Below are 12,462 nucleotides of genomic sequence, written 5' to 3'. Positions count from 1 at the left end.
TTTTAAAATTAAAATTTTTTTTGAAAAAAATATTTTTTTTTTCAATCACATGTGATTGTCGCGCCACATGTCGAGCTCTGATTGGTCCGTTGAATCTCAAGCAAATTATTGGATTCAAGTGATTACAACTCATATAAAAGTATATTTTATTATATAAATTTTAATATAAAATTTTATTTATTAATAAATAAATTATATTATTTACTCTAGTAAATCTTTTAAAATATTTAAAAATATAAAAGACGATATTTAAACTATATATTAATCATGTATAGATTTTTGGTAATTATTTTGAGTCAAATTGACTTTTGTTGACTTTTGCATATTAGTCTCGAGCATTAGGATTGTGGTACACTATTACTTGACCTAATTTGTTAGACAAATATTGACCAACATACAAATATATATATATATATATATATATATATATATATATATATTTAATTTAGGTTCGTGAATCCGAGGCCAACCTTACACTTGTTCAATGACGTTATATGTATTTTTACTACGAAATACAGTATGGTGAGTTTCATTTGCTCCCTTTTTAAATCCTTTTGCAATATATATTTTTAGGACTGAGAATACATGCGCTTTTATAACTGTTTTTACGAAATAGACACAAGTAATTGAAACTACATTATATGGGTGAATGATCAAAGCCGAATATGCCCCTTTTGCTTGGTAGCCTAAGAATTAGTAAACTGATCTACTAATTGATGCGAATCCTAAAGATAGATCTATTGGGCCTAACGAAACCCATCCATAGTACCGGATGCTTTAGTACTTCGAATTCATTTTTATCATGTCCAAAGGATTTCCTAGAATGATAGGGGATATTCTTATATGCATCTTGTTAATGTTGGTTACCAGGTGTTCACCATATGAAGGATTTTTGTCTCTATGCATGGGACGTATATTTATGAGAACTGGAAATGAAATTCTCGTGGTCTATTAAAATGATGAAAATGAATGATTATGATAAACTAATGAACTCACCAACCTTTTGGTTGACACTTTAAAGCATGTTTATTCTCAGGTATTAAAGAAATCTCCCACTGTGCATTAGCTCATTTTAAAGATATTACTTGGAATCATTCATGGCATATTTCAAAAGACGTTACATTCAAGTCGTTGAGTTCAGTAAAGATTATGATTAAGTAAATGACAGATTAGATCATTTATTGATAGATATTATGAAATGGTATGCATGCCTGTCAACTTTCGATGTAATGAAAGTTTGTCTTTTAAAACGAATGCAATGTTTGTAAAATGTATCATATAGAGGTCAAATACCTCGCGATGTAATCATATGTTATTGTATTCGTTCTTATGGATTATGACGGGTCTTTTACATGTGGTATCAGAGCGGTGGCCTTAGCGAACCAGGTCTGCATTAGTGTGTCTAACTGATAAGTCGTTAGGATGCATTAGTGAGTCTGGACTTCGACCGTGTCTGCATGTCAAAAGTTTTGCTTATCATTTCTAGTCGGAAATCATCTGCTTATCATCCTTAGGAAATTACCTGCTTATCATTATTAGTCTAGACACGTCTTGCTACATTAATTGCATGAGTAGTGTATATACAAAATTCATATCTTAACGTACCTGCTAAATCATATCTTATCGTATCTATTACTTTAAACTTTGCCTGACATATCCCGTAAATTCCTCCGTAATCTACAAAATCTTTTGATCTATATATATAGATATCCTATGTAAATAGAATATCACCCGATAGTCGGAAAATCATTTTATATCAAAAAATTCTTTATCCAATCGTACTAAATGGAATTTGTCATCAGTTCAAGTCACTTGGATTCCGAAATGGAATCTCACTCAAGCTCTGAAAACAGTGTGATCGGAATGGATCAACCAATCAGTCATCACCTATTCTGGATGAATTGGGGATGGGTTTGTAGCCTCCTCAATCATTGGAGATAAGAAGAAGGCGATCCTTTCCATCCACCACATTGCCCTCTTGACGAAGATACTGAAGCACTTACCGGCGAACCTGTCCGAAACACCATTTTCTCTCTCATTTCCAGAGTATCTCATCACGATTATATAGTACATCAGATTTTAGACTTTATTTATTCGCTCGTCCGAACCGACAATCACCCCGGTGTAATAGAAGAATTCAACGAGCTTCGCGCTCGGTAGTGGCTTTGGAGAACATGGTGCAAAGGTTACAAACACCGGCAGCAGCATCAGCAGCATAACCAGTACCACCATCATCAACGCCAACAGTACCATTACCACCCCCAACCACAACCGCGTCGTAAACCTCAACTTTACAATTTGTCCCACGAGCACCAATGTCATACGCTCTGTAGATACCAAGGAATACCAACAACAACAAACGATGAAGTGTTGATTCATAATTTCATTGGAGAAATATTCTGCGACGATTATGTAGTCTCTAAAGACTTAGAGATTATCTGTTCTAGCCCTAACCATAAATCAGATGTGTAAACCAAAGTGACAGAAGGAAGAGTAGAAACTCTGACAAGAATGGTGTGTGATTTACAAGCTAGACTTGTTTTACCAACAGCATCAATAGTACCATAGCATCACCAGCACAATTAGTACCATCAACATCGTCAGAATCAGCAACACCACTAACATCAAAAACTCCGTCAGTTCAAGAATCACTGTGGACATCATTACGAATCAATAACGCGTATATTATATCAACGAGTTATGAAGAATTAACTCATTCCCTCTGAAGAAATTATATGTATTATATATATATATATATATATATATATATATATATATATATATATTTTGAAATAAAAATAAATCTTTCCGTGCTAAGCTATTGTGTGTGAATCCTAACTACTTGGTTAATTCATACTACAAATATGCAATAATGTACGTCCTTCGGCCGCAACTTAACCATCTTTAACTATAATCTCTGTCTCAATTCAACAAATTCCAATTCATAATAAATCAAGTATATATTTAATTTTACACTTTCATCATCGATGTACCCGAAACTTTTCAGATAACATCATTCGTACTCTGTGAAATTCACAAGAATATAATGAAAATCAACATCACGCCTCAACAAATAACGAAGTATTGATTCATAATTTCAATATTATTGAAGAAATACTTATGTAATCTCTAAAGCCTTCAAGGGATTATTCAATTCTGGTTTCAACCATAAATCGAATGAGTTTAATTCAGTATTGACTCATTGAAATCTATGTTACATCTGAAGAGAATATATACATATATATTTTCATAAAGACTGTAATAAAATTCTTTTGTACAAAATATTAATTGTGAAATTTTTTTTAATGGGTAGGTAATACCCGAGAGATATATATATATATATATATATATATATATATATATATATATATATATATATATATATATATATATATATATATATATATATATATATATATATATATATATATATATATATATATATTCACAATTAATATGTTACATTCTTCGAATCTGATTAAGCAAATTATCAACTATACTTCCTACTTTCACAATAATATACATTCTTTCATAGCAATCAAAACAACAATACTCATTCAAACCCAATTACATATTCTAATTTTGAAACCTCAGAATTCAATACGAAATATAACCGGTACCATCACTTTTAGATTCTTACATCTTTTAAAGCTATACTTTAACTTCAAAACAGTGTTAGAACATCAAATGTATATTAACGATTACAATCTGTTTCAAACCCTTCGAAAATTTTTGAAGACACTTCAAATAATGAGCAATCGAGATGATGATTCAACCACATATTACCCACAGTTATGTACTTAAAAAGCTCTCGAAACCAAAGTCATAATTCAACACAGATCTGTGTCAGATCTTTTGGCATTTATTAGCAAAAATAACTTTGCAATTCCTTTTCAAAGTAGCAAATTCTATCACAGCTCCAGCAAGATAACTTCGATTTTTCATTCGGAGTAGCCTTATCATAATCTTGATATATATGATTACCTTTTGTTACCGGAGAACCTTTCATGTTTCACCACACTAGCAATAAACTTAATCACAATTTCACTGATCTTTGACCTTCCGAAGAATCATTATAATTACCGAAACCCCATCATTTACTCATTCGCATCTTGTAACGAGAATTGCCATATGAATTATTGGGAATTAGCAATCGGTATTTTGAAATCTCGCAGCATGTTGACGCCAACAGTTATACATATAACGTCTATCTCCAAGGATTACATACTTCGAATGTGAAGTTTCTGAAAAACACTGTAACACCGGCCATTTTTTTTAAAACACACAGCGGAAGACTTTATTAACAAACACAATATAAGTCACGTCATTACATTAATCTGGGTAATTACGTTTAAGTTTACACAACGATGTTACGTTATTACAAAACATTATTTATACAAAAGTCCACATCAGAGTTGGGTTGTCAAACATGTCTTCTGCAACAGCACCCATCTCGACTAGCAGTACCTAAACCTGCAAGGGGAGAATATGTGGAGGATTAGCACACCGCTAAGTGAATGGAATCTATCTAACAGATATAGCTTAAGCCACACACAAGCTATATACTAACAACAACACTTGCTAACTACCAACTAGCATACAATAAGACAATACGAGGATCGGCGGCTTGTACGAGCACACGACTCTCAGCTGATCGGGCCTGAGTCTACCGATAGTCCCTGCTACTCAATTCACAGTATAGTTATCCAGATGCAGGGGATGCATCATTCACACTATACTCCACAATCATTAGCCTATGGACCCAACCTCCCCTAGGCACGGTTGACCTCATACGGACTCTAACCTCTCCTAGGCACGGTTTTGAGTCCCCAGTCTCCCTAGGCCCGACTGATGCCATTCACATAGTTTACACATAATTCATATACAACATTAGGCAAACGATATTATTCTATCATGGCAATTCCTACACTATGCATGGTAAAAGAGTCGACCACAGTAGCATGATATGCTACTTAAACTCTATCCGTAGATAGACCCATTCACCGAATACCAGCAACTAGCTCAGATAATCTATCACTGAGCGGCTTCCTTATCCTTATCACCTGAACATAAGGCAAATCAAGTTAGTTTCTGTCCGTTAACATAAAACAGCACAGTACAGAAAATCAGTCACAAAAAACGCCACAAAAGGTCTACTTAACACTTATGCATTTTCAAAATTTACATCCTGAACACCAAAATACAAACGGGCAGCATAACGGCTAGAAAAAGGCACTTTGGTAAAACATTCTGCCCTGAACACACAGACAGTCGGTCGACTGTTGACACAACCAGTCGACTGACTTTCCCAAACGGTCGACTTATTTAGTATATCCACAATCGGCCGAAAGTCAAACTCAGTCGGTCGGTTCACTCGCCAGTCGGTCGACTGTCGACCGACAGTCGGCCGACTGTGTTCATCATCTGCAGATTCTAAACACAACCTACGGACTTCAAGCTAAATTCACCAAAACTCGATCTAGAGCTCGTTTTCGACACCAAAACTTACCACAACTCAATTACTACATGTTATAGACTATAAACCCACAAAATTTTGACCATAACATCAAATCCATGGATTTTGACCCAAAATCAAGCTTTTGAACAAATATGCTTAAAAACACTATTTTAACACTAAATTGATCATGAAAGCTCATGATTCATACCTTAAAAGAATCAGTAGAGTGTAAAGAACGTGATTTCAAGACCAATTCGAGCTAAAGATCAACAATGGGGAATTAGGGTTTGGTTAGGTGGGAGGGATGAAGGTACGGTGTTTTTGGTGAATTTTCTAGAAATGGGGAGAAAATAAAGCACACTAGTCACATAATTGGGATTAATTCCCACACTGTACAATACACGGGTATTTACCGGTTATCTGATATCACCAGATTAGGTAACCCAAACGAGGTCCAATTGAAATAAACAAACCTGTTCTGGGACTGATAATGCTAAAAACGAACATATATTTCATAGCATTATTCCTCAAGAAAGACAAGCTTTTAGTTGCAATTGTTCTATTTACAAGTGATATTCGTTTAAATAATAAAAGGTGAAGACAAAAGACAGATTCGACGAATTGAAGACGCAAACGACCAAAAAGCTCAAAAGTACAAAATACAATCAAAGAGGTTCCAATTATTGATAAGAAACATCTCGAAATTACAAGAGTACAAGATTCAAAACGCAAAGTACAAGATATTAAATTGTACGCAAGGACGTTCGAAAATCCGGAACCGGGACCAGAGTCAACTCTCAACGCTCGACGCAACGGACTAAAAATTACAAGTCAACTATGCACATAAATATAATATAATATTTAAATAATTCTTATAATTATTTATATATTATATAAATTATAAAAATCCGTCGGCAAGAAAGACTCCAAAGTTTGTGAGCTGTAATTTCAAACTCCGCGACTCACGGAGTTTGAAGGCAAAAAATGCCGCGAGTCGCGGAGCCCCAAAGTTTGAAACTCCCTATAAAGCCAACCGAATTCTGATCATTTTTATCATCCTTTTTCTTCTTCTCTCACTATATCGTAATATTTATATTTATAATTTATATTTTAATTTTAATTTTAATTTTAATTCTAATAATAAGGGTATGTTAGCGAATGTTGTAAGGGTGTAAGTTGAAATTCTGTCCGTGTAACGCTACGCTATTTTTAATCATTGTAAGTTATGTTCAACCTTTTTAATTTAATGTCTCATAGCTAAGTTATTATTATGCTTATTTAAGACGAAGTAATCATGATGTTGGGCTAAAATACTAAAATTGGGTAATTGGGCTTTGTACCATAATTGGGGTTTGGACAAAAGAACGACACTTGTGGAAATTAGACTATGGGCTATTAATGGACTTTATATTTTTTTAACTAAATGATAGTTTGTTAATGTTAATATAAAGATTTACAATTGGGCGTCCCTATAAATTACCATATACACTCGATCGGACACGATGGGCGGGGTATTTATATGTACGAATAATCGTTCATTTAACCGGACACGAGAATGGATTAATAGCCACTAGAATAATTAAAACAGGGGTGAAATTATGTACAAGGACACTTGGTATAATTGATAACAAAGTATTAAAACCTTGGGTTACACTCAGTCGACATCCTGGTGTAATTATTAAACAAAGTATTAAAATCTTGTTACAGTTTAAGTCCCCAATTAGTTGGAATATTTAACTTCGGGTATAAGGATAATTTGACGAGGACACTCGCACTTTATATTTATGACTGATGGACTGTTATGGACAAAAACCAGATGGACATATTAAATAATCCAGGACAAAGGACAATTAACCCATGGGCATAAAACTAAAATCAACACGTCAAACATCATGATTACGGAAGTTTAAATAAGCATAATTCTTTTATTTCATATTTAATTTCCTTTATTTTATATTTAATTGCACTTCTAATTATCGCATTTTTATTGTTATTGTATTTAATTGCACTTTTAATTATCGTACTTTTTAATTATCGCAAGTTTATTTTATCGCACTTTTATTATTCGTAATTTCATTATCGTTATTTACTTTACGCTTTAAATTAAGTCTTGTATTTATTTATTATTTTACATTTGGTTTTAACTGCGACTAAAGTTTTAAAATCGACAAACCGGTCATTAAACGGTAAAAACCCCCCTTTATAATAATAATATTACTTGTATATATATTTGTATTTTTATAAAAGTAAACTAATATAGCGTTAAGCTTTGTTTAAAAAGATTCTCTGTGGAACGAACCGGACTTACTAAAAAACTACACTACTCTACGATTAGGTACACTGCCTATAAGTGTTGTAGCAAGGTTTAAGTATATCCATTCAATAAATAAATAAATATCTTGTGTAAAATTGTATCGTATTTAATAGTATTTTCTTGTAAAATTAATAGCTATTTCGTATACACCGCTGCACACATCAAGTTATTTTTGGCGCCGCTGCCGGGGAACTCTTAAACGCCGGAAGCGCAACGCTAATATAAAAAAAAAAGATTTTTAGTTTACTTTTATTAAAATTCGTTTTTATAAAAATACGTTTTAAATATTCGAAAATATAAAAAGAAAAACAAAAATATAAGTATTTTTAAGATTTTGTTAAATATTTAAGTTTTATAAAGTTTCTTTATTTTTATATAAGTTTTATTTGAGTATTTTGTTTTTATTTAAAACATAATAAAAAAAATATAAAACCGAAAAAAAAATTTAATATATATAAATCTATTTTTAAGATATTTTTAAAATTATAAAGAAGTTCTATTTTTTTAAGTTTTTAAATATAAGTTTTTATTATATAAATATTTAGATTTTAAAATAGAAAAATATAAAACAGAAAATAATAAAAAAAACGTCAAATTTTAAACTGTTCCAGAATTGAAAACTGGAACCCCGCGACTCGCGGGGTTTGTTGCTTGGAATACCGCGACTCGCGGAGTTTCTCTGACGCACCGACAGAAACCCTAAACATCATTAATTACGGGGTATTTATTAATTATTATTATTATAAACCCTAATTACCTATTATTATTATAATTAGTTTTATTTTAAAGTTTCTTTTTATTTAATTTGTTTTATTTAGTTAAATTAGTTTAAATAAATTGTAAAATTAATAGTTTTAATAAATAAATAATATAAAAATAATATTTTTATAAAATTTGTACTTTTTACAACTTTTTGTATATTTTTATATTTTATCCCTTTTTAATCGTTTTAGCGTAATATTTGTATTTTTAGCTCATATTTAGTTTTAAACTTAGTTTTTGCCATAGTTATTTTTACTTCTAGATTTTTAGGCTTTGCCGTAGAATTCCTTAAGTGCTTTTTCTTTAGACTAAGATTTAGGTACTTTAGAATTTTGCGACGCCTTTTTAAGTTTTAGTTTCTTTTTAAGTTATTTCCATTTGGGATTTAGTTTTTCCTGTAAGCTTTAATATTTTTAGACTACTTTTACCTATGTATCAATTATCATTCCAATTAGTAATCTCAATTTGCGATTATAGTTTTAAGTTAGTTGTAGTAATAAGGTTAGGTTAGTCAAGTGTTTTTAAGTTTTATAAGTTTCTTTTATTTTTCCGTCACCTTTTATTTTTCAACCATTTTTCTTTTTCGACCTTTTTCGACGAACTCTTTTTCTTTCTTATTTCTCGCTATTCTAGTTTTAGGACATAGATTTTTAATCTACTTCTTATCTAAATTTCTTAAAATTACGAAAATTTATTTTAAGTGGTTAAATTAATAGACATCAAAATTTTCTGGTTCGTAGTAATAGTTGGATTTGTACGTGGACCGGGTTATTGGAGCCAAACAGTCCTCAATTATATTGAGACCAAACGAATCCTGCCCCTCTGCTGCATCTTTTGGCTATTCGAAACATGGGCAAAATCAGAAAAGTCTATTGATTGGATAACTTATTATAATTTTTATTTCCTTTTAAAAACTAATAAGATATTCAGTGAATGCACCGAGCAAGACGTTCACCACCTTTTGTACGTTCACCACCTGTAACTAGATCAAGACATTTAGCAAATATTACTGGCGTTGATTTTTCTTTAGAATCGTCATCCAGTCGACCAAGTACTCCAGTTCAAATTTATGATAATCCATTTTTTGAACCCGACCTCACAATTGAGAATCCGGAGAATATTCAGGGACGATTCATAGATCCTGAACCACTAAATTTTCCTCCGGAACCACCAATCATACAAACAGAGATTGTTGAGGAACGAACCATTAAATCAGAATCCTCTAGTGATTCCGATTCAACAAATTCAATTATGGAGAATCTGGAACCTTTAAGTATGGAAGACCGAATGAGAGCTAAACGCACTGGCCAAGGTCACGCAATTACTCATCCAGACATTAATGCGCCAGATTATGAAATCAAAGGACAAATTCTACACATGGTGACTAATCAATGCCAATTTAGTGGTGCGCCGAAGGAAGATCCAAATGAACATCTACGTACCTTTAATAGGATCTGCACACTATTTAAAATCCGAGAAGTGGAGGATGAACAGATATATCTCATGTTATTTCCCTGGACTTTAAAGGGAGAAGCCAAAGATTGGTTGGAATCATTACCTGAAGGGGCGATTGATACATGGGATGTTTTAGTTGAAAAATTTCTTAAACAATTCTTTCCGGCATCTAAAGCCGTAAGACTTCAAGGAGAAATTGTTACGTTTACACAAAAGCCAAATGAAACTCTATATGAGGCGTGGACTAGATTTGGAAAGTTGTTAAGAGGATGTCCGCAACATGGTTTAGACACCTGTCAAATAGTACAAATATTTTACCAAGGATGCGACATCACTACAAGGAAAGACATAGATATAGCAGCTGGTGGTTTGAAAGGACCCGTTCATATACATTATAAACAATTCACAATAGTTGATTACATCGCGAGGTATTTGACCTCTATATGATACATTTTACAAACATTGCATTCGTTTTTAAAAGACAAACTTTCTTTACAACGAAAGTTGACGGCATGCACACCATTTCATAATACATCCAACTATAATTGGCTTAATAATAATCTTGATGAACTCAATGACTCGAATGCAACGTCTTTCAAAATATGCCATGAATGACTCCAAGTAATATCCTTAAAATGAGCTAATGTACAGCGAAAGATTTCTTTAATACCTGAGAATAAACATGCTTTAAAGTGTCAACCAAAAGGTTGGTGAGTTCATAGGTTTATCATAACAATCATTTCAATATATTAATAGACCACAAGATTTCCGTTTATAAATATATGTACACTCGCAAGTGTATAAAAGTATTCTATAAGTTGTAGGCACCCGGTAACAAGCCTTAACATTCATGTTTTACCCTCTGAAGTACACCAGATCAGGTGTGTTTAAAATAACCTCGAAGTACTAAAGCATCCCATAGTCAGGATGGGGTTTGTCACGCCCAATAGATCTATCTTTAGGATTCGCGCCTACCGTACATAGACAAGTAGTTTAATGTTACCAAGCTAAGGGTATATTTCTGGTTTAAACCCACGTAGAATTAGTTTTAGTACTTGTGCCTATTTCGTAAAACATTTATAAAACAGCGCATGTATTCTCAGCCCAAAAATATATATTGCAAAAGCAATTAAAAAGGGAGCAAATGAAACTCACAATACTATATTTCGTAGTAAAAATACATATAACGTCATTTAACAAGTGCAAGGTTGGCCTCAGATTCACGAACGTATCAATATTTATATTCAATATTGCAGGAAAGTACGTAGACGCAACGGAGATGATAAACACTAGATTGACCTCACGAGCATACCCATGAACCATACTCATCACCTCCATAGCTATAACCCATAATTTCCTTAGCTTCGACTCATTCAAAAAAACTATTTTGAAATCACTCGGACACCACTCCGTCGTAATATTTTATGTATACTAATAATATCTTGAAATAATACAAAGAAAATATATATATGTAATTCGATTGAGAGAGTTTAGAGAAATATATTTTTAAGTTTCTATGAAATAATGAAACCTATTGAATTCTATTTATAACAGATTTTTGAATTATTAAAGTGAATTATTAAAATATGAATTATTAAAGTGAATTATTAAAGTATGAATTATTAAAGTGAATTATTAAAGTGAATTATTAAAGTATGAATTATTAAAGTTAAAGTAAAATAAAAGTAAAGTAAAGGTAAAGTTAAAGTATAGTAAAAGTATAAAACTATATACGTATAATACGCGTATAAGTATATATAATATTAATTTAAATCGTTATATATATTTAATAAAATAAAATATAAATATCGTTATCTTTATCATACTGGTTAAGTAATGAGTTGTCAAAAGTGGTTCTAGATATTTATAAAAGATATATACGTTTTAATAATAAAGTTCTTTTTAAACTGAAAACGTTTTTTGTACTTTTGAAACTAAATTAATAGAATATTATGGAAACCAATTCTCCACTAACTTTTGTCTAACTTTCGTAAATGACACTTTTTGTTTTTATTTATAAATAGCTTTACAAATTATTCTGAATATCGTTAAGAGGAATAGATTTTCTCAAATCATAGTGGACCTCTCAACAGAGACTTGTAATCATAATTCAATGTTTCTGATAATTCAATCATTTAATATATTTTTTAATTTCATCGAAAATCATATTGAAACAAATACGTTCGTGTAAGGTATTATACGTTTAATACTTTATTAATATTCTCAAGATATAATATATATATACATATACATATCTATTTATATATAACGGTTCGTGAATCGTCGGAATTTGGTCGAGGTTATAATGAATGTATGAACACAGTTTAAAATTCTTGAGATTTAACTTAACAAACTTTGCTTATCGTGTCGGAATAATATAAAGATTAAAGTTTAAATTTGGTCAAAAATTTCCGGGTCGTCACAGTACCTACCCGTTAAAGAAATTTCGTCCCCGAAATTTGATAGAGGTCGT

Source organism: Rutidosis leptorrhynchoides, chromosome 3 (genome assembly GCF_046630445.1).
Source record: "Rutidosis leptorrhynchoides isolate AG116_Rl617_1_P2 chromosome 3, CSIRO_AGI_Rlap_v1, whole genome shotgun sequence".
Taxonomy (NCBI): domain Eukaryota; kingdom Viridiplantae; phylum Streptophyta; class Magnoliopsida; order Asterales; family Asteraceae; genus Rutidosis; species Rutidosis leptorrhynchoides.
This window is presented reverse-complemented; position numbering follows the sequence as displayed.